General features: G+C 41.0%; 1 pseudogene; it reads left to right on the top strand.

The window, feature by feature from the left end:
• The window catches only part of LOC115860480 (bridging integrator 3-like), an 87,510-nt pseudogene extending 75,180 nt beyond the window's left edge, over positions 1-12,330 (top strand).
• The last annotated feature ends 1,090 nt before the right edge of the window (positions 12,331-13,420 follow it).

The following is a 13,420-nucleotide window of genomic DNA, read 5'->3' as shown; positions in this document are numbered from 1 at the left end:
CTACGTCCATCCACCTCACTACAAATAACTCAGTTTTGTTTCTTTGTATGGCTGAGTAGTATTCCATTGTATATATGGGCCACATCTTCTTTATCTGTTCATCTGTCAGTGGACATTTAGGTTTCTTCAACGTCCTGGCTATTGTAAATAGAGCAATTAACATCATGGTACATGACACTTTTTGAATTATGGTTTTGTCAGGTTATATGCCCAGTAGTGGGATTGCTGGGTCATATGGTTGTTCTATTTGTAGTTGTTTTTTTGTTTTTGTTTTTGTTTTGTGGTACGCGGGTCTCTCACTGTTGTAGCCTCTCCCATTGCACAGCACAGGCTCCGCACGCGCAGGCTCAGCGGCCATGGCTCACAGACCCAGCCGCTCCATGGCATGTGGGATCTTCCTGGACCGGGGCACGAACCCATGTCCCCTGCATTGGCAGGCAGACTCTCAACCACTGTGCCATGAGGAAAGCCTCTATTTGTAGTTTTTTAAGGAACCTCCATACTGTTCTCCATAGTGGTTGTATCAATTTACATTCCCACCAACAGTGCATGAGGGTTCCCTTTTCTCCACACCCTCTCCAGCATTTATTGTTTGTAGATTTTCTTTTTTTTTTTTTTGCGGTACACAGGCCTCTCACTGTTGTGGCCTCTCCTTTTGTGGAGCACAGGCTCCGGACGTGCAGGCTCAGCGGCCATGGCTCACGGCCCCAGCGGCTTGTGGGATCTTCCCAGATCGGGCCACGAACCCATGTCCCCTGCATCGGCAGGTGGACTCTCAACCACTGCACCACCAGGGAAGCCCTGTTTGTAGATTTTTTGATGATGGGTATTCTGATCAGTGTGAGGTGATACTTCATTGTAGTTTTGATTTGCATTACTCTAATGATTAGTGATGTTGAGCATCGTTTCATGTGTTTGTTGGCAATCTGTATATCTTCTTTGGAGAAATATCTATTTAGGTCTTCTGCTATTTTTGGATTGCATTGTTTGCTCTTTTGATATTGAGCTGCATGAGATGCTTGTAAATTTTGGAGATTAAATGGAATATCATTTTCCATCCCCTCACTCTCAGTCGTATGTGTCCCTAGGTCTGAAGTGGGTCTCTTGTAGACAGCATATATACAGGTCTTGTTTTTGTATCTGTTCAGCCAGTCTATGTCTTTTGGTTGGAGCATTTAATCCATTTACATTTAAGGTAATTATTGATATGTATGTTCCTATTACTGTTTTCTTAATTGTTTGGGGTTTATTATTGTAGGTCTTTCTCTTTTCTTGTGTTTCCTGCATAAAGAAGTTCCTTTAGCATTTGTTGTAAAGCTGGTTTGGTGGTGCTGAATTGTCTTTCCTTCTGCTTGTCTATAAAGCTTTTAATTTCTCCGTCAAATCTGAATGAGATCCTTGCCTGGTAGAGTAATCTTGGTTGTAGGTTTTTCTCTTTCATCACTTTAAATATGTCCTGCCACTCCCTTCTGACTTGCAGAGTTTCTGCTGAAAGATCAGCTGTTAACCTTATGGGGATTCCCTTATGTTTTACTTGTTTTTCCCTTGCTACTTTTAATATTTGTTCTTTGTATTTAATTTTTGATAGTTTGATTAATATGTGTCTTGGCCTGTTTCTCCTTGGATTTATCCTGTATGGGACTCTCTGTGCTTCCTGGACTTGATTAACTATTTCCTTTCCCATATTAGGGAAGTTTTCAGCTACAATCTCTTCAAATATTTTCACAGTCCCTTTCTTTTTCTCTTCTGCTTCTGGGACCCCTATAATTTGAATGTTGATGTGTTTATTGTTATCCCAGAGGTCTCTGAGACTGTCCTCAATTCTTTTCATTCATTTTTTTTTATTCTGCTCTGCAGTAGTTATTTCCACTATTTTATCTTCCTGGTCACCTATCCGTTCTTCTGCCTCAGTTATTCTGCTGTTGATTCCTTGTAGAGAATTTTAAATTTCATTTATTGTGTTGTTCTTCATTGTTTGCTCTTTAGTTCTCCTAGATCCTTGTAAACGTTTCTTGTATATTCTCCATTCTATTTCGAGATTTTGGATCATCTTTACTGTCATTACTCTGAATTCTTTTTCTGGTAGACTGCCTATTTCTTCTTCATGTGTTTGGTCAGGTGGGTTTTTACCTTGCTCCTTCATCTGCTGTGTGTTTTTCTGTGTTCTCATTTTGCTTAAGTTACTGTGTTTGGGGATATCCTTTTTGCAGGTTGCAGGTTCATAGTTCCCGTTGTTTTTGTTGTCTGCCCCCAGTGGGTAAGGTTGGTTCAGGGGCTTGTGTAGGCTTTCTGGTGGAGGGGACTGGTGCCTGTGTTCTGGTGGATGAGGCTGGATCTTGTCTTTCTCGTGGGTGGGACTGTGTCTGGTGGTGTGTTTTGGGGTATCTATGACCTTATTATGATTTCATGCAGCCTCTCTGCTACTGGGTTGTGTTGTGTTGTTGTCTTGCTAGTTGTTTGGCATAGGGTGTCCAGCACTGTATGTTGCTGGTCCTTGAGTGGAACTAACTAGGTCTTAGCGTTGAGATGGAGATCTCTGGGAGAGCTTTCGCCATTTGATATTATGTGGAGGTAGGAGGTCTCTGGTGGACTAATGTCATGAACTCCGCTCTCCCACCTCAGAGGCACAGGCCTGGCAGCTGGCTGGAACACCCAGACTCTGTCAGCCACATGGCCAGGCCCATGGGGAGTTTCTTGCCTTTTGGGAAGTCTGAGGTCTCTGCCAGGGGCCAGTGGTGTTCTATAGGAGTTGTTTCATATGTAGATGTATTTCTCATGTGTTTGTCGGGACGAAGGTGATCTCCACGTCTTACTCCTCCACCATCTTGAAGGTCTCTCCCCTGTTTGTATATTTTTTAATGATGGCCATTCTGACTGGTGTGAGGTGATACCTCATTGTTGTTTTGATTTGCATTTCTCCAATAATTAGTGATGTTGAGCATCTTTTCATGTGTTTTTTGGCTATCTGTATGTCTTCTTTGGAGAAATGTCTATTTAGGTCTTCTGTCCGATTTCTGATGTTGTTTGTTTTTTTGATATTGGGCTGCATGAGTTTCTTATACATTTTGCAGATTAATCCTTTGTCAGTTGCTACGTTTGCAAATATTTTCTCCCATTCTGAGGGTTGTCTTTTTGTCTTGTTTATGGTTTCCTTTGCTGTGCAAATGCTTTTAAATTTAATTAGGTCCCATTTGTTTACTTTTGTTGTATTTTCATTACTCTAGGCAGTCAAAAAAGATCCTGCTGTGATTTATGTCAAAGAGTGTTCTGCCTATGTTTTCCTCTAAGAATGTTATAGTATCTGACCTTACATTCAGGTCTTTAATCCATTTTGAGTTTATTTTTGTGTATGGTGTTAGGAACTGTTCTAATTTTATTCTTTTACATATAGCTGTCCAGTTTTCCCATCACCACTTATTGAAGAAACTGTCTTTTCTCCATTATATATTCTTGCCTCCTTTGTCATAGGTTAGGTAACCATATGTGCATGGGTTTTTCTCTGGGCTTTCTGTCCTGTTCCATTGATCTATATTTCTGTTTTTGTGCTGGTACCATACTGTCTTGATTACTGTAGCTTTGTAGTATAGTTTGAAGTCAGGGAGCCTGATTCCTCCAGCTCTGTTTTTCTTTCTCAATATTTCTTTTGCTATTTGGGGTCTTTTGTGTTTCCATACAAATTGTAAAATTTTCTGTTTTAGTTTTGTGAAAAATTGCTTTGGTAATTTGCTAGGGATTTTATTGAATCTGTAGATTGCTTTGGGTAGTATAGTCATTTTCACAATATTGATTCTTCCAGTCCAAGAACATGGTATATTTTTTCATCTGTTTGTGTCGTCTTTCATTCCTTTCATTAGCATCTTATAGTTTTTGGTGTATAGGTCTTTTGCCTCCGTATGTAGGTTTCTTATGTAAAACCTTCAGAATAGGAAAATCTGTAGAGGCAGAGAGGAGGTTATTAGTTGCAAGGAGCTGGGGGAAGGGGGAAATAGGAAGTGACTACTAACAGATATGTGGTTTCCATTTATGATTAAGAAAAATTATGGAACTAGATAGTGGTAATGGTTGTACAACATTGTGAATGTACTTAATGCCACTGAACTGTATACTTCAAATTGTTGAAATGGTAAGTTTTATGTTATTTATATTTTACCTCAATAAAAATGTAGTAAAGAAATGATATCAAAGGCATATCTGTCTGTAACAACTCTAACTTTCCAGTTTACCAGACTTCTTACACTTCAGTTCACATGCTTGGAAAGCAGGCATGGATAGCAGAAGTGGGTGGACCATATTTTCTGTCCCTCTCAAACCACTTCCTCTCTCTTGCCCCTTTGAAACTACAAAAAAATTGCATGATTTCCCTCCTTCTCTCTTGAAAAACATGTGTACAGGGAAAAACTGTACCACCTTACAGTTTCACCATAAATAGTGAATGCCAGAGGCAATAATATATCATATAGCAGCTGTTTATGCTTCATATCATCTGTGGGCTCTCAGAAGCCTCTCCCAGGTCTTACTGGTTTTGTTGTTATTGAACTGTGTTCTTTTTCAGAATGTGTGCTTCTAATCATAACTTTAAGGTCAACATCACTTCTGACTGGTAGCATAAAAGTTTAACAAGTATGACTAAACCATGCCTGGCTTCCTAGTTTTATTTTCCAGTATGTATCAGAAAGCATACTAGCAGGAGATCAAATGCTCAGGGTGAGCTTCATGGTAGATGTTGTAGAGGTAAAGACCCTACATCTTCTTCCAAGAAGCTAGAACAGGAGCAGGCAAAAATATTAACCCTTTAGTGAATGGACAGTGATATCTCATTGATTCATAGGTTCTAGGGCACCTTCTTATGCACTAGCATGGGGCTATAGAGAAAGCACAGGCTTTGGAGTCAGACAGCTGTTTTAAAATCCCAGGTCATCCATTCAGCTAACTGTTGGATAATGGACAAACAACTAAATTTCACTGAGCTACAATTTTCTCATCCATTAAATGGGATGGTTGTTAAAAGAAGTAAGAAGTATATATCAAAAGCAGCTAGCACAACATAATATCTCATAGGAAACACTCAATAAATGGAATATTGATTACTCAATAAAAATATTAATATTGGCCAGTCCAATAAGCAGAAACTGCTTTTCAGGGAAGAAAGTAAGCAATTGTTTGAAGTGGTGATTCACTAATGTAGAGAAGACAAAGACCAGCTTTAGCCAAACTCAATTTCCTTAATAGATATAGGCCTATTCTGATTGTCTTGTGTGAGTTTTGGAAAATTGTGTCTTTCAAATGACTGGTCTATTTCATCTCGGTTATCACATTTGTGGTCATCGAATTGTCCATAGTATTACTCCTTAACCTTTTAATGTCCATAGGATATGTAGTAGTGTCCCCTCTTTCAGGATGGAATGTTCATTTACAGATTGAAGAAGATTAAGAGAGAATGAATATTTGGAGGGAAGATCATCAAATCCCCAGTTTTGGGCTGGTTAAATCAGAGATACGTATAAAACATCTAAATGGAGAAGGTGAGTAGCAGTTGAATACACAAGTTACAGTTTAGTATATCCTGTCAGCCTTTCAGTTTGAAGAAGAGGGAGGGATGAACTGTATCAAATACTGCTGGTGGAGCAACTAAAATATGGAGAAGTTTAATCTTTCAATTGAGCAGTCTTGGAATTTGCTGACAAGAACAGTTTCAATGGAGTTGTGGCTCAAAAACTTGATTAGGATGGATTCAAGACAAAGTGAGAGGAGAGGAATGGAGAGTGAGGAAAGTAAACTCTTCAGAGGAGTGAATTAGTTTGAATCCTCTGAGAAGCAGATTCCCAGATGAAATTAAATGTGCAAGGATTTTATTAGGAAACATACCTGTGTTAGAGAAAGTGGGGAGAGAGCTTAAAAAGATTGGGATAGTCCTTCAACTGCTTGTAAGTCTGACCTTCATGAGGGGGAAAGGGACTGAAGGTTGGATGGACACGTCATAGACTACCACGTGACTAAAGGACATTTCCATAAGGCTATCAGAGAGTTGTAGCCAAAGGCATCAGAGGAGTCTTATTTAGTGGACTCAACGTACCTGCTTTAGTGTTCCTGCTATACTTGGCCACTGACTAAGTCGCTTGTGCGAAACATGGCCTTGGTGCAAGTGTAGAGGTAGATTTTAGAGCATAGCAATTGGGTTCTTGGTCAGTTACACTCCCTGTAGTTGGAGGTCACCAGATGGATTCTCACAGCCACCGTAAGGATTTTTTTCTGTAAAAGGGGAGAGGGAAGTACATGGAGGAAAATATGTTCTCTTTATAAGATGGGAAAATTTACATGTCTGTGTGATTATGAAAATTTGTGACATAGGAAATAAGGTGGAGAAGTGCAGGAGCTATTCTTGAGTGGGTGACAGAAAGTGGGACTTGGTGTAAAAGTGGAGGGGTTGAAGTCCATAGGGTACATGAAGAGTTTATGCGTCATAAGAAAAGCTAAAGAAGAAACAGGTGAATATATTTTCTGTGTGAGCTTGTTAAAGTTATCTTCTGATTGCTTCTTTCTTCTGAGAGAAATAGTAAGCAAGGTCTAAGCTGAGAGGAAGTATGGGAGTAGGGGTCGTGGTTTGGGGAAAGAGAAAAAGGTGTAGAGTAGTTACATAAGAGAGTAGGAGGATGAGTGAAATTAGCATGAATACCAAGCAATCTTAAAGTTCTGCTTGAGTTTAATGGTCATGAATGTAAGATGAGACCAATCAGCAGGGTTTTGATTTTTCTCTGATCAGTTCTGCTGTGAGGATGTTGGAGAGTAGGTAGAGAATTTTATTTAACGGGTTGGCATTAAAAGTAAATTTTAAAATTTCCAATTTTATATTGTGTTTAATTATATTTTTGTGAGTAACTTTTCACTGCATTAGTTACATTATGGTCAGAGAGGATGGTCTGTATGATGACAATTCTTTGAAATCGGTTGAGATTGCATTATGGCCTAGGACAGTTTTTCATAAAGAGTCTGCATGTGTTTAAATAGGATGTGTGTTCTCTGACATTGATTCAAGACTGATATAGATAGATAGATATTCATTAAATCAAACATGTTAGTTGTGTTGTTCAAATTTTCTAGCTCTTTACTGACCTTTGTGCTTAATTTTTCACAGATAATTGTGTTATAATATTCTAATAGGTCATAGGTTTATCTATTTCTATCTGAAGTTTCACTTTCATTCTTTTGCATTACATTATGTTGAGGTTATCTTAAGTCCATATAGATTTAGAATCATTAAAATTACCAGGAATTTAAAACTTACTATTTTGTAATAACCTTTTCTATTTTAAAAAATGCTTTGGACTTTCACATCAGTTTGATTTAATTTTGACATAACTGATATAAATTTCTTTTGGATAGTATTTCCTAAGAAATCCCATTTAATCTTCACAAAAGTCCCTGAAGTGGAACTTAGCGTTCTCTCTTCTGCAGCAGGAAAACTGTAGCCCAAAGGGCAAAAGCATCTGTCTCAGTGCTAGTAAGCAACAGACCTGGGAGTTGACGTCAGCATTTCCTACTTCTCATGTTACGCTCACTTCAGCACACTGCCTCTGAGGAATTAAGTGGTGAAGTAGGGTGAAGGATAAGGTGCTATAGGGACAGAGCTGAGCACCTGGCAATAGATTAATTCTTCCTGGGAAGAATCTTCCAAGGAAGCATCAGACAGCAGGTGATATTGGAGAACAGCCTTGAATAATTAATACAAGTTCTCCAGGTGAACAAGGAAGGAAAAAGCATTCTAGGCTAAGAAGACATGAGGTATATAATGTAGGTAAGTTTTTGTTCCTTAAAGGAATTAATCTAAACTTTCTATTTCATCTCCAGGCATAAAATAGGTGCTTAGTAAGGGTTTATTGGCTTAATTTTATTTAGTCATTCTCTTTTTTCCATGTAGCAGACATGCTATTTGCCTCTCTAATATTGTCCTACCCTTTCTTCTTAGTAAGATAACCCTAGTTACTATGGAGGCAGCAGTGTGCCCAGATAAAAGACTATGTATGGTTCCCAGTCTCCCTTACAGCTTGAGATATAAACAGAATCTGTTGCGAGGACCTATGGGAAAGTCCCATAAGTGATGGAGAGACAGCTGATCTGTCCCTTTTGCCCTTTACTCTATGTTCTGATTCCTGATTAGAATCATAAATTTATAGTCATAGGTCCAGTGGCTATCTGAGACCATAGGTCAGCTGTGAGGATGGAAACTACATGGTAGTGACAATAAAATTGAAAGGCAGAAGGAGCTTGGGTCTCTGATGACAATGTGAACTCACCATACCAATCCTGAATGTCTATTGTAAAACATATTTTATGTGAAAAATAATGTTTTCTTGTTTATGCCACTATTATTTCTATTCTCTGCTATGAGCAGCCAAATACAATTCTCAACTAATATATTCCAAATTCAGCATCCTTTTCAGGAATGTAGGTGACTGGCACATTTAAAAATAATTGTGGCTAGAAATTACTATTTGGAAAATGCACAGAAATACCGAGAGAATTTCCCAGCTGGACCCCATTCCCAAGGAGGATCTCAAAGACAGTTTTATGCCAACTGTATAACCTGGAGGAATTCCAGAATCCCTTCAGGAAGAGAAGGTGGCTGTGGCTGCTGATACTGCTATACTTTAGTGGAAACTGAAAGGCTGGAATGATGACCTTTCAAGAAGAACAAATGTTATTAAATAATGGAGTTTTTCCCACCTCCTACAACAGTCAGTAGCAAAAGGATGAAAAGGGAATCCTATTCTTCTATTAATAATTCCTCAGTCAGTCTCGTGCTGAGGAAGCAGAAAGCAACTGTAAAATTAGCAGTTTTGCCTGCAAATTAGCCTCTTGCGAAGCCATAAAAAGAGAAAGGGAATTAAGGAAAATTCTATTAATGGAGTCAAGGATGGAAAACCAAGAGTGATAGGGCATAAATACCCAGACAACTGATACGTATTTTTAGGAAGATATTACCCAGGTTTTAAATAGCTGCTTATAGCTGTGTATGAAGAACGTGTTAATTGATAGCCCTTGGATCAGTGTCCTTTCTTAATGGCGCCTTGGAGCAAATCTCTCAGAACTTGAAGAGCACAAGGTTTAGGTTGATATTAATAAAAACCACTCTGTCCACCTCTAGCTGAGATATTACTACTCCACTTTAGAATGGCAATGCAGTAATTGGAAAGAGGTTTAACTTCAGAGGCAGACAAAGTTAGGTTTGACTCTGGCTCTGCTCTTTCACTAGCCTGGGGAAAGTCTTTCATCATTCTGTGCCTCTACTTTATCTTCTATCAAAGCAGGTGGTGATTGTGCTTCATTGTGTTAAGAGCATTAAATTAAGTACCATGCAAAGAATTTGGTCCCTAGTAGGTTGTTAGAAAATGTTAGCCCCTTTCTACTTTCCCTTCCTCATTAGAGGGCCAGGGACATCAAACCTTCTTGCAAACCTATACAAAGCAGTTAAATTTAGTTCTGGGTAATTCTCCCCATAAGACGATCAGTCCCTACAGAGGAGCTGAACACGTTTTTATAATTTATGACTGGTCTCAGGCAACAGGCTCCCATGTGCAATTTTATGAAAATAATAAATCAATATCCAATAATGGGGGATAATCTCAAGAAGGAAACTGAGACTCCTTTAACACTAAAAAGGCAGGAGGCTCCATTTCCAACAAGGAACATAGGCCAGAGACTTTTGAAATTTGTGCAATTTTTAAAAAAATTTGCTTTTTGTTTGTTTATTTTTGACATCTTTATTGCAGTATAATTGCTTTACAATGGTATGTTAGTTTCTGCTTTATAACAAAGTGAATCAGCTATATGTATACATATATCCCCATATCTCCTCCCTCTTGTGTTTCCCTCCCACCCTCCCTATCCCACCCGTCTAGGTGGTCACAAAGCACCAATCTGATCTCCCTGTGCTATGTGGCTGCTTCCCACTAGCTATCGATTTTACATTTGGTAGTGTATATATGTCCCTGCCACTCTCTCACTTCGTCCCAGCTTACCCTTCCCACTCCCCTCTCTCACTTCGTCCCAGCTTACCCTTCCCACTCCCCGTGTCCTCAAGTCCATTCTCTACATCTGTGTCTTTATTCCTGTCCTGCCCCTATGTTCTTCAGAACCTTTTTTTTTTTTTTTTTAGATTCCATGTATATGTGTTAGCATACGGTATTTGTTTTTCTCCTTCTGACTTACTTCACTCTGTATGACAGACTCTATGTCCATCCACCTCACTACAAATAACTCAATCATTTGTAGGTTTGGTGGTTTCCACAGTCTTAGGCATCTAATACTTAAATTCTAAGAGCAGGAAAGGAGTTTGGGGCTCTGTTGGAGGGCTTGGGTGAGTCTTAGTCACTCCTGCTTTCTTAGTTCAAGACAGTATTTCACACCTGAAACACATTTTCACTCCTAGGTCTGAAAAATGGCAAGATATAGACAAAGCAGTTAAATCCACAGTGCACATGGAGGGCGAACACTCTTTGAAAGTGGATAAATCATTGAGAAAGACCTTAACAGCACTTTAAAAAAGTCTTTTTCTGGGCTTCCCTGGTGGTGCAGCGGTTAGGAATCTGCCTGCCAATGCAAGGGACACAGGTTCGATCCCTGGTCCAGGAAGATCCCACATGCTGCCAAGCAACTAAGCCCGTGCGCCACAACTACTGAGCCTGTGCTCTAGAGCCCATGAAGCACAACTACTGAGCCCACGTGCCACAACTACTGAAGCCCGCGTGCCTAGAACCCGTGCTCCACAACAAGAGAAGCCACCTCAGTGAGAAGCCTGTGCACCGCAACAAAGAGTAGCCCCCACTCACCACAGCTAGAGAAAGCCTGCGTGCAGCAACGAAGACCCAATGCAGCCAAAAATAAATGAGTAAATAAATTTAATTTAAAAAATATTTTTCTAATTGGTGGCTGTAGCTTATAAGACTGGGCCAATTTAGAAAAATCTAACTGTCCTGGTAATACTCATCAGAGTCACCTCCAAATGTTGTAATGTAATGCCAGAATCATTCCCCTCCAAGCTCTTCATATCTTAAGATTATAGAATCTGGCTTACGTGGGACTCTTAAAAATAAGTAATAATTTAAATTCCTCAACAACATCACCACTGAGTAGTCTTCCTACTTGTGTTTGAGCACCTCCAGCAACAGAGAGGAACATTCTTTTGAGAGAATCTCTAACATGCTGGGCAATACTTTGCACAGAGGATATGTATTCAATTCCTAGGGTTGCCATCACAGAACACCACAAACGAGGTGGCTTAAAACTATTGAAGTTTATTGTGTCACAGTTCTGAAGGCCAGAAGTTTGAAATCAAGTCAGGGCCATGCTCCCTCTGAAACCTGTAGGGGAGAATTCTTCCCTGTTCCTAACTTCTTACTTCTGCATTGCTACCACCCTACAAGCACCCTTTGTATATGTAATGTTCCATACATATATTTGTGTTCCATGCATATGGTTGTGTTGACTTTGTCCTTGGCAGAATTTTCCACTCTAAGTAAAACAAGTCTCCTTAAAAAAAAAAAAAAAAAAAAAAGGAGGACCGAGTTGCAGCTGAAGATCCTGGCAGCAGGGCCACATTCATGAACATGAGCTGAATTCCTTCCAAGACTGGTCAGCAGTGGAGAGAGACTGTGAAAGGAAGTATAGAAAACTCCAGCAGCTGGAAGAGCAGACCAGGAGGCTGAGAAAGGACATGAAGAAGAGTCCCAGTGCTGACCTGGTCATCAAATCTGCTGTGAAGATGTCCTTAGACTTACTCTCTAATCCCCTCTGCCAGCAAGACCAGGACTTACTGAACATGGTGACCACCCTGGACATGGCCATGAAGTGGATGGATACCTTCAACCAGGAAAAAGTGAACCAGATCTGAAAGACCATTACTGAACCCTGAAAAAGTTTGGCAGTGTCTTCCAGAACCTCAGCATGGTGGTGAGAAGGTGGTAGGAAGCAGCCTTCCTATATACTAGGACTATAGGTGATTGCAGGCCAAGGTGGAGAAGTATGAGGAAAAGGAGAAGGCAGGGCTGGTGCTGCCCAGAAGACCTTTGGCCTGTATGGGATGACCTTGAAGCCAAGAACAAACAGCTCCTGGATGAGCTGCTGAGGTTCTACAACAGCCAACTCCACTCCTTCCATCTCAGCTTTGAGTCCCTGATCCAAGAGCAGGTCAGGAGACACATAAGATCTTTGGAGACTTGACCCAACATCTTGACCAGCCTGGACACCTGGATGAGGTCTGGGCAGCAGGAGACTCCGGGAGAATGAGACCAAACTGAGGGAGTCCAGAACCTCTCTATTGTGTCTGATGACTAAATCCCTCTTCCCTTCAGAAGATTCCTAGGACACCAGTCAGCCTCTTGAGCCTTTGACCTTTTCAAGTTCAGGTTCAGACGTCAGCCTAGCAGAAGGCCCTCCCTTAGGAGAAGTATGGTACCTGGCAGGTTGGAGACAGAGGCGGCTCCCACCCTGCCTCACCAGCCCTTTGGAATGAGCTTGGCACCAGGAACCCCAAGCAGGCTGCTGTCTCCCCACCCAATAGCAAGAGCCAGGAGACACAGGTAAGCAGTGTAGAAAACCCCAGGGACTTTCTTATTTCCAAACTGTTCAAAGTATATCCTGGCCTAGAGCCAGAGCAAGCTTCCAGACTTCAAAGGGCATGGGCTTTCTCAGCTTACTTGAGGTCCTAGTCTTGCCTGAGTGGTTGAGATCACATTTACCTCCAAAAGAACTATCCTGGGAGTCCACGCATCCTTGTTTCCTTTCCACTTCAAAGACTCTCCCCTGTCCCGGAAGAGGCCCTTCCCTCCAAGAATGTGTGTGGCTGCGAATTCAGCCTTCCCTCTGAGAGCTGTGGTCCTGCAGCTTTAACAAGCCCCTCACTCCAACCTCCCAGCATGGCAAAGCCTGGTTTAGCCCACTTCTATGCCTTAGGTCAAGTGCAAGGAAGTGCTCCAAGTCTTGTAAGTTCCCTAGGTAACCAGGATTCAACTCATGCAAGTATCCTACCAAACAAAATGTCACAGATGGAGTCACAGCCTCAAAGCAAGGACAGTGGATTTGTGCTGGCAGTTGGGCTGGGTCAGAAAGCGAAAGCTATGTCCTGAGGCGATTCTTCAGGGAAAGGCACTAGGAACAGGCAGTCCCATGGACATCTGGGATGAATTCTAGACACCTTGCAGCTGCCAGGAGGAACAACTGCCTGAGGGTGTTCAACAGAAGATGCGTTTGGGTTTGTGCAGCCTTGGACCTTGGTAGACATCGAACTGAGGCCCCAGAGTTCCCTGCCAGAAGCCTGTGTCTCTCTGCTCTGGGTGTTGCCTCATGTGTTCAGTTGACTGAAGACAACAAAGGTGGGGTTCAGGTCAGAGAGTCAAACCACACCTTTGCAGCAATCAGCCCCAAG

This window comes from Globicephala melas, chromosome 1 (assembly GCF_963455315.2).
Source record: "Globicephala melas chromosome 1, mGloMel1.2, whole genome shotgun sequence".
NCBI classification, from domain to species: domain Eukaryota; kingdom Metazoa; phylum Chordata; class Mammalia; order Artiodactyla; family Delphinidae; genus Globicephala; species Globicephala melas.
This window is presented reverse-complemented; position numbering and strand designations above follow the sequence as displayed.